At 54.2% G+C, this 18,692-nt stretch overlaps 7 non-coding genes across 7 annotated transcripts; all 7 read right to left on the reverse strand.

Moving 5' to 3' along the window:
* Positions 1–1,270: 1,270 nt before the first annotated feature.
* LOC130847038 (small nucleolar RNA SNORD115) lies at positions 1,271–1,351 on the reverse strand. Its single transcript, XR_009051833.1, has one exon. It is a non-coding gene; the product is annotated as a small nucleolar RNA SNORD115 (small nucleolar RNA).
* A 2,491-nt stretch (positions 1,352–3,842) lies between these two features.
* LOC130847355 (small nucleolar RNA SNORD115) lies at positions 3,843–3,923 on the reverse strand. The gene has a single exon (XR_009052120.1). It is a non-coding gene; the product is annotated as a small nucleolar RNA SNORD115 (small nucleolar RNA).
* A 2,510-nt stretch (positions 3,924–6,433) lies between these two features.
* LOC130846963 (small nucleolar RNA SNORD115) lies at positions 6,434–6,514 on the reverse strand. Its single transcript, XR_009051758.1, has one exon. It is a non-coding gene; the product is annotated as a small nucleolar RNA SNORD115 (small nucleolar RNA).
* Positions 6,515–9,020: 2,506 nt separating this feature from the next.
* On the reverse strand, positions 9,021–9,101 carry LOC130846964 (small nucleolar RNA SNORD115). The gene has a single exon (XR_009051759.1). It is a non-coding gene; the product is annotated as a small nucleolar RNA SNORD115 (small nucleolar RNA).
* Positions 9,102–11,607: 2,506 nt separating this feature from the next.
* On the reverse strand, positions 11,608–11,688 carry LOC130847050 (small nucleolar RNA SNORD115). Its single transcript, XR_009051845.1, has one exon. It is a non-coding gene; the product is annotated as a small nucleolar RNA SNORD115 (small nucleolar RNA).
* Positions 11,689–14,194: 2,506 nt separating this feature from the next.
* On the reverse strand, positions 14,195–14,275 carry LOC130846965 (small nucleolar RNA SNORD115). Its single transcript, XR_009051760.1, has one exon. It is a non-coding gene; the product is annotated as a small nucleolar RNA SNORD115 (small nucleolar RNA).
* Positions 14,276–16,781: 2,506 nt separating this feature from the next.
* Positions 16,782–16,862, reverse strand: LOC130846966 (small nucleolar RNA SNORD115). The gene has a single exon (XR_009051761.1). It is a non-coding gene; the product is annotated as a small nucleolar RNA SNORD115 (small nucleolar RNA).
* Positions 16,863–18,692: the final 1,830 nt, after the last annotated feature.

The following is an 18,692-nucleotide window of genomic DNA, read 5'->3' on the forward strand; positions in this document are numbered from 1 at the left end:
GTCTTACTACACTTCAAGTCAATCGAGTTGAATTTCAAGACCCGCATTCCGATCTGGTGGATGGGGAGCCATGTCAAGCATTCCTCCTTGGGGAGCACAGAGATTCCCAAACAGGGCCAATTTCTTCTGTGGCAGCATTCCCTACTTTGGCCCGTGCAAGGCCACCAAACAACAGCCATGCAGCTACACCCTCCTCAGCCCACATCCTGGGACCACCCCTCCCCTTCAGGTCAACAGGGCCTCACGATGGACATGATAACGGGATGCCCAAGGGCTCTGCAAAGCCCTCATGGGGGAATGGACACCCAGCAGCCTTTTCCCCTCTGGAGGGGGCTCTCTGACAAACCAGTGGCTTCCGGAGAGGACGACCAATCCAGGAGAAGCTATGGTCCTGTGTATGCATGCAGACCCCATCAGAGGCCCCATTCGGATCAAGTGGCTCCAACAAAGCCCCATGATCCCTCACAGAGTCCTGGCACAACCCCATTGAAGACCACGGCATGGCTTCCAGCCCTTGAAATAACCAGCAGCATCCTGCCTCCAAGCACCTGAGGATAGGCTCCTGCCTGCCTCTCACCATCTCTAGGCAGGGGGCATGAGCCTTCCCTACTGGCAGGATTTGGGAAGCCATAAAGCACACACCACAAGGGACCATTAACTCAGTTGGTGATCATACTCTGACGCTAGGTGCACAGAGGTCTCTAGAGATGTTCCGCCTGGGGCCAAGGAAGAAAACACTGCCTCGATGTGCTCTCTGACTAGAATACAGCTCTAATGAAGGCATGTGAGTGCACCAGATGTGAGCCCATAAATTTGGGGCAGCAGAAGACATTCCTCCTTGGTAGGCAGGAGGTTGCCAAAAGACTACCCTGTACTGGCTGCTGTGAGGGCGGCCAGCCCATAGTTCAAAATTCTCTGGGGCCTATCGGTAGCAACCAAAAGAGCCACTCACTGCGGAACATTCTGGCTGTGGTGAGCCCATGCCAAGGCTTGGCCTGAAACACAAAATTCAAAGCAGAAAGGCTTAAGGAAAGACTCCACCCATGGCTTCAGAACATGTGGGCCCTGGCACTATGGAGCAGGATAGAAAACCACAGGTGGCAACACATCTTGGATATGTGGAATCCTCCTACACTGGGAGGAGTCTCAAGGGATTTCCTTGAGCGAGAGGCTGCTCCAACACCCACAACCACACCCACACACACACCCACACCCAGGGCTCTGCAATGGACCAAAAATGCAGGCCATCCTGCCCCTGGATCCCTCTGTTAGGCCTCAGCGTAATCCTATTGAGCATGATTTTTTGGTCATCAGCTCTCTTCAGGACCATATGAGTTCTAATCATCAACCCAACTGAGGCCCTCCTCACTCACCTGCGCCCTGCCACATGTGAAGGCTTACCTCAGATGCTTCCTGGAAAGAAGGATGCCTGAAGGGATGTGCCATTCTGTCGAATCCACGTGCTGGGCCAAGGCTCATGGTGATTGCCCTAGGGAACATAGGCCAAACACAGATCTTCATTTCTCCGGGGACGATGGCTGTCAAGAGGTGAGAAGGACAGCTGTGAGAACTCCAACTCCATGCTAGATGCATTGGGGGACGTGTGTGCCACACGCTCATGCATCGAATGATGCTACAAGAAATACCTGCAGCAATACATCCAGGAACATAGGGCCCAAATGTAGCTCCACGCAGAGACAGGAACACATAGCTGAAACGCATACAAACAGCTCCCTACATAGCTTCCTTCCTGCCTCCCTTCCTCCATAATGCTCTAGCTCCTTCCCTTTCGACCCTCGTCCTTGGCTCACTCCCTCCATCCATCCATACTTACAAAGATGAAGGCATGAGTGGACAGGTGGATCAATGCCATCTTATGTACCTTGATATTGTGTCAGGGGCAGATGAAATAACCAGTACCTATATGTCTCCCCAGGGAAGGACTAGCCTCATGGATCCTCCAGGCAGCACAAGGCCTGGCACCAGGGCTGCTTGGCGCGGAAAACACTGGGGGTGTGTCTGGGGGAATGGAGACATTCCTCTGGGCCCCACCCTGGTGTGGGCAAGCGTGTGCTGGCCGATGTCACACTCGGCTTCTCCATGTGCACAACACCCAGACAATGAGGCCTTTATGTCCCACACAGTGGACATTCACAGGAGCTGGAGGGAGCTCTCTTGGTAGGCAGTGGCTCCCGTAGAGGATGGCCAGCCCAAGAGATGCCACAGGCCTGTATCTGTATGCAGAACCGATGAAAGGGCCTGTCTGAGAAAACTGGCCTATCTGAGGGCCCATGATCCCTCACAGAGACCTGGGAAACCCCATTCCAGCAAGGGACGTGCCCTTCAGCTCTCTCAAGAGCCAAGAGCAGCTAGCTGCCAAGTCCCTGATGAAGGGTCCTTGTTGCGTCTCACCACCGCCAGGCCTGGACCCACATCCTCCCAACCAACACTTCTTGGAAGTCACTCAAGCGCACCCCACAACTGTCCATAAGCTCAGTCCATCCTCGTGCTCTGCCTCGACATGCACAGAGATCTGCGTGGTTGCTCCCCAGGGCAACACGTAATGAGATGGTGCCTCCATGGTCAGCTTTACTACACTTCAGGTCAATCGAGTTGAATTTCAAGACCCGCATTCCGATCTGGTGGATGGGGAGCCACATCAAGCATTCCTCCTTGGGGAGCACAGAGATTCCCAAACAGGGCCAATTTCTTCTGTGGCAGCATTCCCTACTGTGGCCCGTGCAAGGCCACCAAACAACAGCCATGCAGCTACACCCTCCTAGGCCACATCCCGGGACCACCCCTCCCCTTCAGGTCAACAGGGCCTCACGATGGACATGATAACGGGATGCCCAAGGGCTCTGCAAAGCCTTCATGGGGGAATGGACACCCAGAAGCCTTTTCTCCTCTGGAGTGGGTCTCTGACAAACCAGTGGCTTCCGGAGAGGACGACCAACCCAGGAGAAGCTATGGTCCTGTGTATGCATGCAGACCCCATCAGAGGCCCCATTCGGATCAAGTGGCTCCAACAAAGCACCATGATCCCTCACAGAGTCCTGGCACAACCCCATTGAAGACCACGGCATGGCTTCCAGCCCTTGAAATAACCAGCAGCATCCTGCCTCCAAGCACCTGAGGATGGGCTCCTGCCTGCCTCTCACCATCTCTAGGCAAGGGGCATGAGCCTTCCATACTGACAGGATTTGGGAAGCCATAAAGCACACACCACAAGGGACCATTCCCTCAGTTGGGGATCATACTCTGACGCTAGGTGCACAGAGGTCTCTAGAGATGTTCCGCCTGGAGCCAAGGAAGAAAACACTGCCTCGATGTGCTCTCTGACTAGAATACAGCTGTAATGAAGGCAGGTGAGTGCACCAGATGTGAGCCCATAAATTTGGGGCAGCAGCAGACATTCCTCCTTGGTAGGCAGGAGGTTGCCAAAAGACTACCCTGTACTGGCTGCTGTGAGGGCGGCCAGCCCATAGTTCAAAATTCTCTGGGGCCTATCGGTAGCAACCAAAAGAGCCACTCACTGCGGAACATTCTGGCTGTGGTGAGTCCATTCCAAGGCTTGGCCTGAAACACAAAATTCAAAGCAGAAAGGCTTAAGGAAAGACTCCACCCATGGCTTCAGAACATGTGGGCCCTGGCACTATGGAGCAGGATAGAAAACCACAATTGGCAACACATCTTGGATATGTGGAATCCTCCTACACTGGGAGGAGTCTCAAGGGATTTCCTCGAGCGAGAGTCTGCTCCAACACCCACACACACACCCACACCCAGGGCTCTGCAATGGACCAACAATGCAGGCCATCCTGCCCCTGGATCCCTCTGTTAGGCCTCAGCGTAATCCTATTGAGCATGATTTTTTGGTCATCAGCTCTCTTCAGGACCATATGAGTTCTCATCATCGACCCAACTGAGGCCCTCCTCACTCACCTGCGCCCTGCCACATGTGAAGGCTTACCTCAGATGCTTCCTGGAAAGAAGGATGCCTGAAGGGATGTGCCATTCTGTCGAATCCACGTGCTGGGCCAAGGCTCATGGTGATTGCCCTAGGGAACATAGGCCAAACACAGATCTTCATTTCTCTGGGGACGTTGGCTGCCAAGAGGTGAGAAGGACAGCTGTCAGAACACCAACTCCATGCTAGATGCATTGGGGGATGTGTGTGCCACACGCTCATGCATCGAATGATGCTACAAGAAATACCTGCAGCAATATATCCAGGAACATAGGGCCCAAATGTACCTCCACGCAGAGACAGGAACACATAGCTGAAACGCATACAAACAGCTCCCTACAGAGCTTCCTTCCTGCCTCCCTTCCTCCAGAATGCTCTAGCTCCCTCCCTTTCGACCCTCGTCCTTGGCTCACTCCCTCCATCCATCCATACTTACAAAGATGAAGGCATGAGTGGACAGGTGGTCAATGCCATCTTATGTACCTTAATACTGTGTCAGGGGCAGATGAAAGAACCAGTACCTATATGTCTCCCCAGGGAAGGACTAGCCTCATGGATCCTCCAGGCAGCACAAGGCCTGGCACCAGGTCTGTTTGGCGGGGAAAACACTGGGGGTGTGTCTGGGGGAAAGGAGACATTCCTCTGGGCCCGACCCTGGTGTGGGCAAGCGTGTGCTGGCCGATGTCACACTTGGCTTGTCCATGTGCACAACACCCAGACAATGAGGCCTTTATGTCCCACACAGTGGACATTCACAGGAGCTGGAGGGAGCTCTCTTGGTAGGCAGTGACTCCCGTAGATGAAGGCCAGCCCAAGAGATGCCACAGGCCTGTATCTGTATGCAGAACCCATGAAAGGGCCTGTCTGAGAAAACTGGCCTATCTGAGGGCCCATGATCCCTCACAGAGACCTGGGAAACCCCATTCCAGCAAGGGACCAGCCCTTCAGCTCTCACAAGAGCCAAGAGCATCTAGCTGCCAAGTCCCTGATGAAGGGTCCTTGTTGCCTCTCACCACCTCCAGGCCTGGCCCCACATCCTCCCAACCAACACTTCTTGGAAGTCACTCAAGCACACCCCACAACTGACCATAAGCTCAGTCCATCCTCGTGCTCTGCCTCGACATGCACAGAGATCTGCGTGGTTGCTCCCCAGGGCAACACGTAATGAAATGGTGCCTCCATGGTCAGTCTTTCTACACTTCAGGTCAATCGAGTTGAATTTCACGGCCCGCATTCCGATCTGGTGGATGGGGAGCCACGTCAAGCATTCCTCCTTGGGGACCACAGAGATTCCCAAACAGGGCCAATTTCTTCTGTGGCAGCATTCCCTACTGTGGCCCGTGGAAGGCCACCAAACAACGGCCATGCAGCTACACCCTCCTCAGCCCTCATCCCTGGACCACCCCTCCCCTTCAGGTCAACAGGGCCTCACGATGGACATGATAACGGGATGCCCAAGGGCTCTGCAAAGCCTTCATGGGGGAATGGACACCCAGAAGCCTTTTCTCCTCTGGAGGGGGCTCTCTGACAAACCAGTGGCTTCCGGAGAGGACGACCAACCCAGGAGAAGCTATGGTCCTGTGTATGCATGCAGACCCCATCAGAGGCCCCATTCGGATCAAGTGGCTCCAACAAAGCACCATGATCCCTCACAGAGTCCTGGCACAACCCCATTGAAGACCACGGCATGGCTTCCAGCCCTTGAAATAACCAGCAGCATCCTGCTTCCAAGCACCTGAGGATAGGCTCCTGCCTGCCTCTCACCATCTCTAGGCAGGGGGCATGAGCCTTCCCTACTGGCAGGTTTTGGGAAGCCATAAAGCACACACCACAAGGTACCATTCCCTCAGTTTGTGATCATACTCTGGCGCTAGGTGCACAGAGGTCTCTAGAGATGTTCCGCTTGGGGCCAAGGAAGAAAACACTGCCTCGATGTGCTCTCTGACTAGAATACAGCTGTAATGAAGGCAAGTGAGTGCACCAGATGTGAGCCCATAAATTTGGGGCAGCAGCAGACATTCCTCCTTGGTAGGCAGGAGGTTGCCAAAAGACTACCCTGTACTGGCTGCTGTGAGGGCGGCCAGCCCATAGTTCAAAATTCTCTGGGGCCTATCGGTAGCAACCAAAAGAGCCACTCACTGCGGAACACTCTGGCTGTGGTGAGTCCATTCCAAGGCTTGGCCTGAAACACAAAATTCAAAGCAGAAAGGCTTAAGGAAAGACTCCACCCATGGCTTCAGAACATGTGAGCCCTGGCACTAGGGAGCAGGATAGAAAACCAAAGGTGGCAATACATCTTGGATATGTGGAAGCCTCCTACGCTCGGAGGAGTATCAAAGGATTTCCTAGAGGGAGAGGCTGCTCCAACACCCACACCCACACCCACAAACGTACCCACACCCACACCCAGGGCTCTGCAATGGACCAAAAATGCAGGCCATCCTGCCCCTGGATCCCTCTGTTAGGCCTCAGCGTAATCCTATTGAGCATGATTTTTTGGTCATCAGCTCTCTTCAGGACCATATGAGTTCTCATCCTCGACCCAACTGAGGCCCTCCTCACTCACCTGCGCCCTGCCACATGTGAAGGCTTACCTCAGATGCTTCCTGGAAAGAAGGATGCCTGAAGGGATGTGCCATTCTGTCGAATCCACGTGCTGGGCCAAGGCTCATGGTGATTGCCCTAGGGAACATAGGCCAAACACAGATCTTCATTTCTCTGGGGACGATGGCTGCCAAGAGGTGAGAAGGACAGCTGTGAGAACTCCAACTCCATGCTAGATGCATTGGGGGACGTGTGTGCCACATGCTCATGCATCGAATGATGCTACAAGAAATACCTGCAGCAATACATCCAGGAACATAGGGCCCAAATGTACCTCCACGCAGAGACAGGAACACATAGCTGAAACGCATACAAACAGCTCCCTACATAGCTTCCTTCCTGCCTCCCTTCCTCCAGAATGCTCTAGCTCCCTCCCTTTCGACCCTCGTCCTTGGCTCACTCCCTCCATCCATCCATACATACAAAGATGAAGGCATGAGTGGACAGGTGGATCAATGCCATCTTATGTACCTTAATACTGTGTCAGGGGCAGATGAAAGAACCAGTACGTATATGTCTCCCCAGGGAAGGACTAGCCTCATGGATCCTCTAGTCAGCACAAGGCCTGGCACCAGGTCTGCTTGGTGGGGAAAACACTGGGGGCGTTTCTGGGGGGAATGGAGACATTCCTCTGGGCCCGACCCTGGTGTGGGCAAGCGTGTGCTGGCCGATGTCACACTCGGCTTGTCCATGTGCACAACACCCAGACAATGAGGCCTTTATGTCCCACACAGTGGACATTCACAGGAGCTGGAGGGAGCTCTCTTGGTAGGCAGTGGCTCCCGTAGAGGAAGGCCAGCACAAGAGATGCCACAGGCCTCTATCTGTATGCAGAACCCATGAAAGGGCCTGTCTGAATAAACTGGCCTATCTGAAGGCCCATGATCCCTCACAGAGACCTGGGAAACCCCATTCCAGCAAGGGACCAGCCCTTCAGCTCTCACAAGAGCCAAGAGCATCTAGCTGCCAAGTCCCTGATGAAGGGTCCTTGTTGCCTCTCACCACCTCCAGGCCTGGCCCCACATCCTCCCAACCAACACTTCTTGGAAGTCACTCAAGCACACCCCACAACTGACCATAAGCTCAGTACATCCTCGTGCTCTGCCTCGACATGCACAGAGATCTGCGTGGTTGCTCCCCAGGGCAACACGTAATGAAATGGTGCCTCCATGCTCAGTCTTACTACACTTCAGGTCAATCGAGTTGAATTTCAAGACCCGCATTCCGATCTGGTGGATGGGGAGCCATGTCAAGCATTCCTCCTTGGGGACCACAGAGATTCCCAAACAGGGCCAATTTCTTCTGTGGCAGCATTCCCTACTGTGGCCCGTGCAAGGCCACCAAACAACAGCCATGCAGCTACACCCTCCTCAGCCCGCATCCCGGGACCACCCCTCCCCTTCAGGTCAACAGGGCCTCACGATGGACATGATAACGGGATGCCCAAGGGCTCTGCAAAGCCTTCATGGGGGAATGGACACCCAGAAGCCTTTTCTCCTCTGGAGGGGGCTCTCTGACTAACCAGTGGCTTCCGGAGAGGACGACCAACCCAGGAGAAGCTATGGTCCTGTGTATGCATGCAGACCCCATCAGAGGCCCCATTCGGATCAAGTGGCTCCAACAAAGCACCATGATCCCTCACAGAGTCCTGGCACAACCCCATTGAAGACCACGGCATGGCTTCCAGCCCTTGAAATAACCAGCAGCATCCTGCTTCCAAGCACCTGAGGATAGGCTCCTGCCTGCATCTCACCATCTCTAGGCAGGGGGCATGAGCCTTCCCTACTGGCAGGTTTTGGGAAGCCATAAAGCACACACCACAAGGGACCATTCCCTCAGTTGGTGATCATACTCTGACGCTAGGTGCACAGAGGTCTCTAGAGATGTTCCGCCTGGGGCCAAGGAAGAAAACACTGCCTCGATGTGCTCTCTGACTAGAATACAGCTGTAATGAAGGCAAGTGAGTCCACCAGATGTGAGCCCATAAATTTGGGGCAGCAGCAGACATTCCTCCTTGGTAGGCAGGAGGTTGCCAAAAGACTACCCTGTACTGGCTGCTGTGAGGGCGGCCAGCCCATAGTTCAAAATTCTCTGGGGCCTATCGGTAGCAACCAAAAGAGGCACTCACTGCGGAACATTCTGGCTGTGGTGAGCCCATGCCAAGGCTTGGCCTGAAACACAAAATTCAAAGCAGAAAGGCTTAAGGAAAGACTCCACCCATGGCTTCAGAACATGTGGGCCCTGGCACTATGGAGCAGGATAGAAAACCACAGGTGGCAACACATCTTGGATATGTGGAATCCTCCTACACTGGGAGGAGTCTCAAGGGATTTCCTCGAGCGAGAGGCTGCTCCAACACCCACACCCAAACCCACACACACACCCACACCCAGGGCTCTGCAATGGACCAAAAATGCAGGCCATCCTGCCCCTGGATCCCTCTGTTAGGCCTCAGCGTAATCCTATTGAGCATGATTTTTTGGTCATCAGCTCTCTTCAGGACCATATGAGTTCTCATCCTCGACCCAACTGAGGCCCTCCTCACTCACCTGCGCCCTGCCACATGTGAAGGCTTACCTCAGATGCTTCCTGGAAAGAAGGATGCCTGAAGGGATGTGCCATTCTGTCGAATCCACGTGCTGGGCCAAGGCTCATGGTGATTGCCCTAGGGAACATAGGCCAAACACAGATCTTCATTTCTCTGGGGACGATGGCTGCCAAGAGGTGAGAAGGACAGCTGTGAGAACTCCAACTCCATGCTAGATGCATTGGGGGACGTGTGTGCCACACGCTCATGCATCGAATGATGCTACAAGAAATACCTGCAGCAATACATCCAGGAACATAGGGCCCAAATGTACCTCCACGCAGAGACAGGAACACATAGCTGAAACGCATACAAACAGCTCCCTACATAGCTTCCTTCCTGCCTCCCTTCCTCCAGAATGCTCTAGCTCCCTCCCTTTCGACCCTCGTCCTTGGCTCACTCTCTCCATCCATCCATACATACAAAGATGAAGGCATGAGTGGACAGGTGGATCAATGCCATCTTATGTACCTTAATACTGTGTCAGGGGCAGATGAAAGAACCAGTACGTATATGTCTCCCCAGGGAAGGACTAGCCTCATGGATCCTCTAGTCAGCACAAGGCCTGGCACCAGGTCTGCTTGGTGGGGAAAACACTGGGGGTGTTTCTGGGGGGAATGGAGACATTCCTCTGGGCCCGACCCTGGTGTGGGCAAGCGTTTGCTGGCCGATGTCACACTCGGCTTGTCCATGTGCACAACACCCAGACAATGAGGCCTTTATGTCCCACACAGTGGACATTCAAAGGAGCTGGAGGGAGCTCTCTTGGTAGGCAGTGGCTCCCGTAGAGGAAGGCCAGCCCAAGAGATGCCACAGGCCTCTATCTGTATGCAGAACCCATGAAAGGGCCTGTCTGAGTAAACTGGCCTATCTGAAGGCCCATGATCCCTCACAGAGACCTGGGAAACCCCATTCCAGCAAGGGACCAGCCCTTCAGCTCTCACAAGAGCCAAGAGCATCTAGCTGCCAAGTCCCTGATGAAGGGTCCTTGTTGCCTCTCACCACCTCCAGGCCTGGCCCCACATCCTCCCAACCAACACTTCTTGGAAGTCACTCAAGCACACCCCACAACGGACCATAAGCTCAGTACATCCTCGTGCTCTGCCTCGACATGCACAGAGATCTGCGTGGTTGCTCCCCAGGGCAACACGTAATGAAATGGTGCCTCCATGCTCAGTCTTACTACACTTCAGGTCAATCGAGTTGAATTTCAAGACCCGCATTCCGATCTGGTGGATGGGGAGCCATGTCAAGCATTCCTCCTTGGGGACCACAGAGATTCCCAAACAGGGCCAATTTCTTCTGTGGCAGCATTCCCTACTGTGGCCCGTGCAAGGCCACCAAACAACAGCCATGCAGCTACACCCTCCTCAGCCCCCATCCCGGGACCACCCCTCCCCTTCAGGTCAACAGGGCCTCACGATGGACATGATAACGGGATGCCCAAGGGCTCTGCAAAGCCTTCATGGGGGAATGGACACCCAGAAGCCTTTTCTCCTCTGGAGGGGGCTCTCTGACAAACCAGTGGCTTCCGGAGAGGACGACCAACCCAGGAGAAGCTATGGTCCTGTGTATGCATGCAGACCCCATCAGAGGCCCCATTCGGATCAAGTGGCTCCAACAAAGCACCATGATCCCTCACAGAGTCCTGGCACAACCCCATTGAAGACCACGGCATGGCTTCCAGCCCTTGAAATAACCAGCAGCTTCCTGCTTCCAAGCACCTGAGGATAGGCTCCTGCCTGCATCTCACCATCTCTAGGCAGGGGGCATGAGCCTTCCCTACTGGCAGGTTTTGGGAAGCCATAAAGCACACACCACAAGGGACCATTCCCTCAGTTGGTGATCATACTCTGACGCTAGGTGCACAGAGGTCTCTAGAGATGTTCCGCCTGGGGCCAAGGAAGAAAACACTGCCTCGATGTGCTCTCTGACTAGAATACAGCTGTAATGAAGGCAAGTGAGTCCACCAGATGTGAGCCCATAAATTTGGGGCAGCAGCAGACATTCCTCCTTGGTAGGCAGGAGGTTGCCAAAAGACTACCCTGTACTGGCTGCTGTGAGGGCGGCCAGCCCATAGTTCAAAATTCTCTGGGGCCTATCGGTAGCAACCAAAAGAGGCACTCACTGCAAAACATTCTGGCTGTGGTGAGCCCATGCCAAGGCTTGGCCTGAAACACAAAATTCAAAGCAGAAAGGCTTAAGGAAAGACTCCACCCATGGCTTCAGAACATGTGGGCCCTGGCACTATGGAGCAGGATAGAAAACCACAGGTGGCAACACATCTTGGATATGTGGAATCCTCCTACACTGGGAGGAGTCTCAAGGGATTTCCTCGAGCGAGAGGCTGCTCCAACACCCACACCCAAACCCACACACACACCCACACCCAGGGCTCTGCAATGGACCAAAAATGCAGGCCATCCTGCCCCTGGATCCCTCTGTTAGGCCTCAGCGTAATCATATTGAGCATGATTTTTTGGTCATCAGCTCTCTTCAGGACCATATGAGTTCTCATCCTCGACCCAACTGAGGCCCTCCTCACTCACCTGCGCCCTGCCACATGTGAAGGCTTACCTCAGATGCTTCCTGGAAAGAAGGATGCCTGAAGGGATGTGCCATTCTGTCGAATCCACGTGCTGGGCCAAGGCTCATGGTGATTGCCCTAGGGAACATAGGCCAAACACAGATCTTCATTTCTCTGGGGACGATGGCTGCCAAGAGGTGAGAAGGACAGCTGTGAGAACTCCAACTCCATGCTAGATGCATTGGGGGACGTGTGTGCCACATGCTCATGCATCGAATGATGCTACAAGAAATACCTGCAGCAATACATCCAGGAACATAGGGCCCAAATGTACCTCCACGCAGAGACAGGAACACATAGCTGAAACGCATACAAACAGCTCCCTACATAGCTTCCTTCCTGCCTCCCTTCCTCCAGAATGCTCTAGCTCCCTCCCTTTCGACCCTCGTCCTTGGCTCACTCCCTCCATCCATCCATACATACAAAGATGAAGGCATGAGTGGACAGGTGGATCAATGCCATCTTATGTACCTTAATACTGTGTCAGGGGCAGATGAAAGAACCAGTACGTATATGTCTCCCCAGGGAAGGACTAGCCTCATGGATCCTCTAGTCAGCACAAGGCCTGGCACCAGGTCTGCTTGGTGGGGAAAACACTGGGGGCGTTTCTGGGGGGAATTGAGACATTCCTCTGGGCCCGACCCTGGTGTGGGCAAGCGTGTGCTGGCCGATGTCACACTCGGCTTGTCCATGTGCACAACACCCAGACAATGAGGCCTTTATGTCCCACACAGTGGACATTCACAGGAGCTGGAGGGAGCTCTCTTGGTAGGCAGTGGCTCCCGTAGAGGAAGGCCAGCACAAGAGATGCCACAGGCCTCTATCTGTATGCAGAACCCATGAAAGGGCCTGTCTGAATAAACTGGCCTATCTGAAGGCCCATGATCCCTCACAGAGACCTGGGAAACCCCATTCCAGCAAGGGACCAGCCCTTCAGCTCTCACAAGAGCCAAGAGCATCTAGCTGCCAAGTCCCTGATGAAGGGTCCTTGTTGCCTCTCACCACCTCCAGGCCTGGCCCCACATCCTCCCAACCAACACTTCTTGGAAGTCACTCAAGCACACCCCACAACTGACCATAAGCTCAGTCCATCCTCGTGCTCTGCCTCGACATGCACAGAGATCTGCGTGGTTGCTCCCCAGGGCAACACGTAATGAAATGGTGCCTCCATGCTCAGTCTTACTACACTTCAGGTCAATCGAGTTGAATTTCAAGACCCGCATTCCGATCTGGTGGATGGGGAGCCATGTCAAGCATTCCTCCTTGGGGACCACAGAGATTCCCAAACAGGGCCAATTTCTTCTGTGGCAGCATTCCCTACTGTGGCCCGTGCAAGGCCACCAAACAACAGCCATGCAGCTACACCCTCCTCAGCCCGCATCCCGGGACCACCCCTCCCCTTCAGGTCAACAGGGCCTCACGATGGACATGATAACGGGATGCCCAAGGGCTCTGCAAAGCCTTCATGGGGGAATGGACACCCAGAAGCCTTTTCTCCTCTGGAGGGGGCTCTCTGACAAACCAGTGGCTTCTGGAGAGGACGACCAACCCAGGAGAAGCTATGGTCCTGTGTATGCATGCAGACCCCATCAGAGGCCCCATTCGGATCAAGTGGCTCCAACAAAGCACCATGATCCCTCACAGAGTCCTGGCACAACCCCATTGAAGACCACGGCATGGCTTCCAGCCCTTGAAATAACCAGCAGCATCCTGCTTCCAAGCACCTGAGGATAGGCTCCTGCCTGCCTCTCACCATCTCTAGGCAGGGGGCATGAGCCTTCCCTACTGGCAGGTTTTGGGAAGCCATAAAGCACACACCACAAGGGACCATTCCCTCAGTTGGTGATCATACTCTGACGCTAGGTGCACAGAGGTCTCTAGAGATGTTCCGCCTGGGGCCAAGGAAGAAAACACTGCCTCGATGTGCTCTCTGACTAGAATACAGCTCTAATGAAGGCAAGTGAGTCCACCAGATGTGAGCCCATAAATTTGGGGCAGCAGCAGACATTCCTCCTTGGTAGGCAGGAGGTTGCCAAAAGACTACCCTGTACTGGCTGCTGTGAGGGCGGCCAGCCCATAGTTCAAAATTCTCTGGGGCCTATCGGTAGCAACCAAAAGAGGCACTCACTGCGGAACATTCTGGCTGTGGTGAGCCCATGCCAAGGCTTGGCCTGAAACACAAAATTCAAAGCAGAAAGGCTTAAGGAAAGACTCCACCCATGGCTTCAGAACATGTGGGCCCTGGCACTATGGAGCAGGATAGAAAACCAAAGGTGGCAACACATCTTGGATATGTGGAAGCCATCTACACTGGGAGGAGTCTCAAGGGATTTCCTCGAGCGAGAGGCTGCTCCAACACCCACACCCAAACCCACACACACACCCACACCCAGGGCTCTGCAATGGACCAAAAATGCAGGCCATCCTGCCCCTGGATCCCTCTGTTAGGCCTCAGCGTAATCCTATTGAGCATGATTTTTTGGTCATCAGCTCTCTTCAGGACCATATGAGTTCTCATCCTCGACCCAACTGAGGCCCTCCTCACTCACCTGCGCCCTGCCACATGTGAAGGCTTACCTCAGATGCTTCCTGGAAAGAAGGATGCCTGAAGGGATGTGCCATTCTGTCGAATCCACGTGCTGGGCCAAGGCTCATGGTGATTGCCCTAGGGAACATAGGCCAAACACAGATCTTCATTTCTCTGGGGACGATGGCTGCCAAGAGGTGAGAAGGACAGCTGTGAGAACTCCAACTCCATGCTAGATGCATTGGGGGACGTGTGTGCCACATGCTCATGCATCGAATGATGCTACAAGAAATACCTGCAGCAATACATCCAGGAACATAGGGCCCAAATGTACCTCCACGCAGAGACAGGAACACATAGCTGAAACGCATACAAACAGCTCCCTACATAGCTTCCTTCCTGCCTCCCTTCCTCCAGAATGCTCTAGCTCCCTCCCTTTCGACCCTCGTCCTTGGCTCACTCCCTCCATCCATCCATACATACAAAGATGAAGGCATGAGTGGACAGGTGGATCAATGCCATCTTATGTACCTTAATACTGTGTCAGGGGCAGATGAAAGAACCAGTACGTATATGTCTCCCCAGGGAAGGACTAGCCTCATGGATCCTCTAGTCAGCACAAGGCCTGGCACCAGGTCTGCTTGGTGGGGAAAACACTGGGGGCGTTTCTGGGGGGAATGGAGACATTCCTCTGGGCCCGACCCTGGTGTGGGCAAGCGTGTGCTGGCCGATGTCACACTCGGCTTGTCCATGTGCACAACACCCAGACAATGAGGCCTTTATGTCCCACACAGTGGACATTCACAGGAGCTGGAGGGAGCTCTCTTGGTAGGCAGTGGCTCCCGTAGAGGAAGGCCAGCACAAGAGATGCCACAGGCCTCTATCTGTATGCAGAACCCATGAAAGGGCCTGTCTGAATAAACTGGCCTATCTGAAGGCCCATGATCCCTCACAGAGACCTGGGAAACCCCATTCCAGCAAGGGACCAGCCCCTCAGCTCTCACAAGAGCCAAGAGCATCTAGCTGCCAAGTCCCTGATGAAGGGTCCTTGTTGCCTCTCACCACCTCCAGGCCTGGCCCCACATCCTCCCAACCAACACTTCTTGGAAGTCACTCAAGCACACCCCACAACTGACCATAAGCTCAGTACATCCTCGTGCTCTGCCTCGACATGCACAGAGATCTGCGTGGTTGCTCCCCAGGGCAACACGTATTGAAATGGTGCCTCCATGCTCAGTCTTACTACACTTCAGGTCAATCGAGTTGAATTTCAAGACCCGCATTCCGATCTGGTGGATGGGGAGCCATGTCAAGCATTCCTCCTTGGGGACCACAGAGATTCCCAAACAGGGCCAATTTCTTCTGTGGCAGCATTCCCTACTGTGGCCCGTGCAAGGCCACCAAACAACAGCTATGCAGCTACACCCTCCTCAGCCCGCATCCCGGGACCACCCCTCCCCTTCAGGTCAACAGGGCCTCACGATGGACATGATAACGGGATGCCCAAGGGCTCTGCAAAGCCTTCATGGGGGAATGGACACCCAGAAGCCTTTTCTCCTCTGGAGGGGGCTCTCTGACAAACCAGTGGCTTCCGGAGAGGACGACCAACCCAGGAGAAGCTATGGTCCTGTGTATGCATGCAGACCCCATCAGAGGCCCCATTCGGATCAAGTGGCTCCAGCAAAGCACCATGATCCCTCACAGAGTCCTGGCACAACCCCATTGAAGACCACGGCATGGCTTCCAGCCCTTGAAATAACCAGCAGCATCCTGCTTCCAAGCACCTGAGGATAGGCTCCTGCCTGCCTCTCACCATCTCTAGGCAGGGGGCATGAGCCTTCCCTACTGGCAGGTTTTGGGAAGCCATAAAGCACACACCACAAGGGACCATTCCCTCAGTTGGTGATCATACTCTGACGCTAGGTGCACAGAGGTCTCTAGAGATGTTCCGCCTGGGGCCAAGGAAGAAAACACTGCCTCGATGTGCTCTCTGACTAGAATACAGCTCTAATGAAGGCAAGTGAGTCCACCAGATGTGAGCCCATAAATTTGGGGCAGCAGCAGACATTCCTCCTTGGTAGGCAGGAGGTTGCCAAAAGACTACCCTGTACTGCCTGCTGTGAGGGCAGCCAGCCCATAGTTCAAAATTCTCTGGGGCCTATCAGTAGCAACCAAAAGAGCCACTCACTGCGGAACATTCTGGCTGTGGTGAGTCCATTCCAAGGCTTGGCCTGAAACACAAAATTCAAAGCAGAAAGGCTTAAGGAAAGACTCCACCCATGGCTTCAGAACATGTGGGCCCTGGCACTATGGAGCAGGATAGAAAACCAAAGGTGGCAACACATCTTGGATATGTGGAAGCCATCTACACTGGGAGGAGTCTCAAGGGATTTCCTCGAGCGAGAGGCTGCTCCAACACCCACACCCAAACCCACACACACACCCACACCCAGGGCTCTGCAATGGACCAAAAATGCAGGCCATCCTGCCCCTGGATCCCTCTGTTAGGCCTCAGCGTAATCCTATTGAGCATGATTTTTTGGTCATCAGCTCTCTTCAGGACCATATGAGTTCTCATCCTCGACCCAACTGAGGCCCTCCTCACTCACCTGCGCCCTGCCACATGTGAAGGCTTACCTCAGATGCTTCCTGGAAAGAAGGATGCCTGAAGGGATGTGCCATTCTGTCGAATCCACGTGCTGGGCCAAGGCTCATGGTGATTGCCCTAGGGAACATAGGCCAAACACAGATCTTCATTTCTCTGGGGACGATGGCTGCCAAGAGGTGAGAAGGACAGCTGTGAGAACTCCAACTCCATGCTAGATGCATTGGGGGACGTGTGTGCCACATGCTCATGCATCGAATGATGCTACAAGAAATACCTGCAGCAATACATCCAGGAACATAGGGCCCAAATGTACCTCCACGCAGAGACAGGAACACATAGCTGAAACGCATACAAACAGCTCCCTACATAGCTTCCTTCCTGCCTCCCTTCCTCCAGAATGCTCTAGCTCCCTCCCTTTCGACCCTCGTCCTTGGCTCACTCCCTCCATCCATCCATACATACAAAGATGAAGGCATGAGTGGACAGGTGGATCAATGCCATCTTATGTACCTTAATACTGTGTCAGGGGCAGATGAAAGAACCAGTACGTATATGTCTCCCCAGGGAAGGACTAGCCTCATGGATCCTCTAGTCAGCACAAGGCCTGGCACCAGGTCTGCTTGGTGGGGAAAACACTGGGGGCGTTTCTGGGGGGAATGGAGACATTCCTCTGGGCCCGACCCTGGTGTGGGCAAGCGTGTGCTGGCCGATGTCACACTCGGCTTGTCCATGTGCACAACACCCAGACAATGAGGCCTTTATGTCCCACACAGTGGACATTCACAGGAGCTGGAGGGAGCTCTCTTGGTAGGCAGTGGCTCCCGTAGAGGAAGGCCAGCACAAGAGATGCCACAGGCCTCTATCTGTATGCAGAACCCATGAAAGGGCCTGTCTGAATAAACTGGCCTATCTGAAGGCCCATGATCCCTCACAGAGACCTGGGAAACCCCATTCCAGCAAGGGACCAGCCCTTCAGCTCTCACAAGAGCCAAGAGCATCTAGCTGCCAAGTCCCTGATGAAGGGTCCTTGTTGCCTCTCACCACCTCCAGGCCTGGCCCCACATCCTCCCAACCAACACTTCTTGGAAGTCACTCAAGCACACCCCACAACTGACCATAAGCTCAGTACATCCTCGTGCTCTGCCTCGACATGCACAGAGATCTGCGTGGTTGCTCCCCAGGGCAACACGTATTGAAATGGTGCCTCCATGCTCAGTCTTACTACACTTCAGGTCAATCGAGTTGAATTTCAAGACCCGCATTCCGATCTGGTGGATGGGGAGCCATGTCAAGCATTCCTCCTTGGGGACCACAGAGATTCCCAAACAGGGCCAATTTCTTCTGTGGCAGCATTCCCTACTGTGGCCCGTGCAAGGCCACCAAACAACAGCCATGCAGCTACACCCTCCTCAGCCCGCATCCCGGGACCACCCCTCCCCTTCAGGTCAACAGGGCCTCACGATGGACATGATAACGGGATGCCCAAGGGCTCTGCAAAGCCTTCATGGGGGAATGGACACCCAGAAGCCTTTTCTCCTCTGGAGGGGGCTCTCTGACAAACCAGTGGCTTCCGGAGAGGACGACCAACCCAGGAGAAGCTATGGTCCTGTGTATGCATGCAGACCCCATCAGAGGCCCCATTCGGATCAAGTGGCTCCAGCAAAGCACCATGATCCCTCACAGAGTCCTGGCACAACCCCATTGAAGACCACGGCATGGCTTCCAGCCCTTGAAATAACCAGCAGCATCCTGCTTCCAAGCACCTGAGGATAGGCTCCTGCCTGCCTCTCACCATCTCTAGGCAGGGGG

This window comes from Hippopotamus amphibius, chromosome 2, assembly GCF_030028045.1.
Source record: "Hippopotamus amphibius kiboko isolate mHipAmp2 chromosome 2, mHipAmp2.hap2, whole genome shotgun sequence".
Classification (NCBI taxonomy): domain Eukaryota; kingdom Metazoa; phylum Chordata; class Mammalia; order Artiodactyla; family Hippopotamidae; genus Hippopotamus; species Hippopotamus amphibius.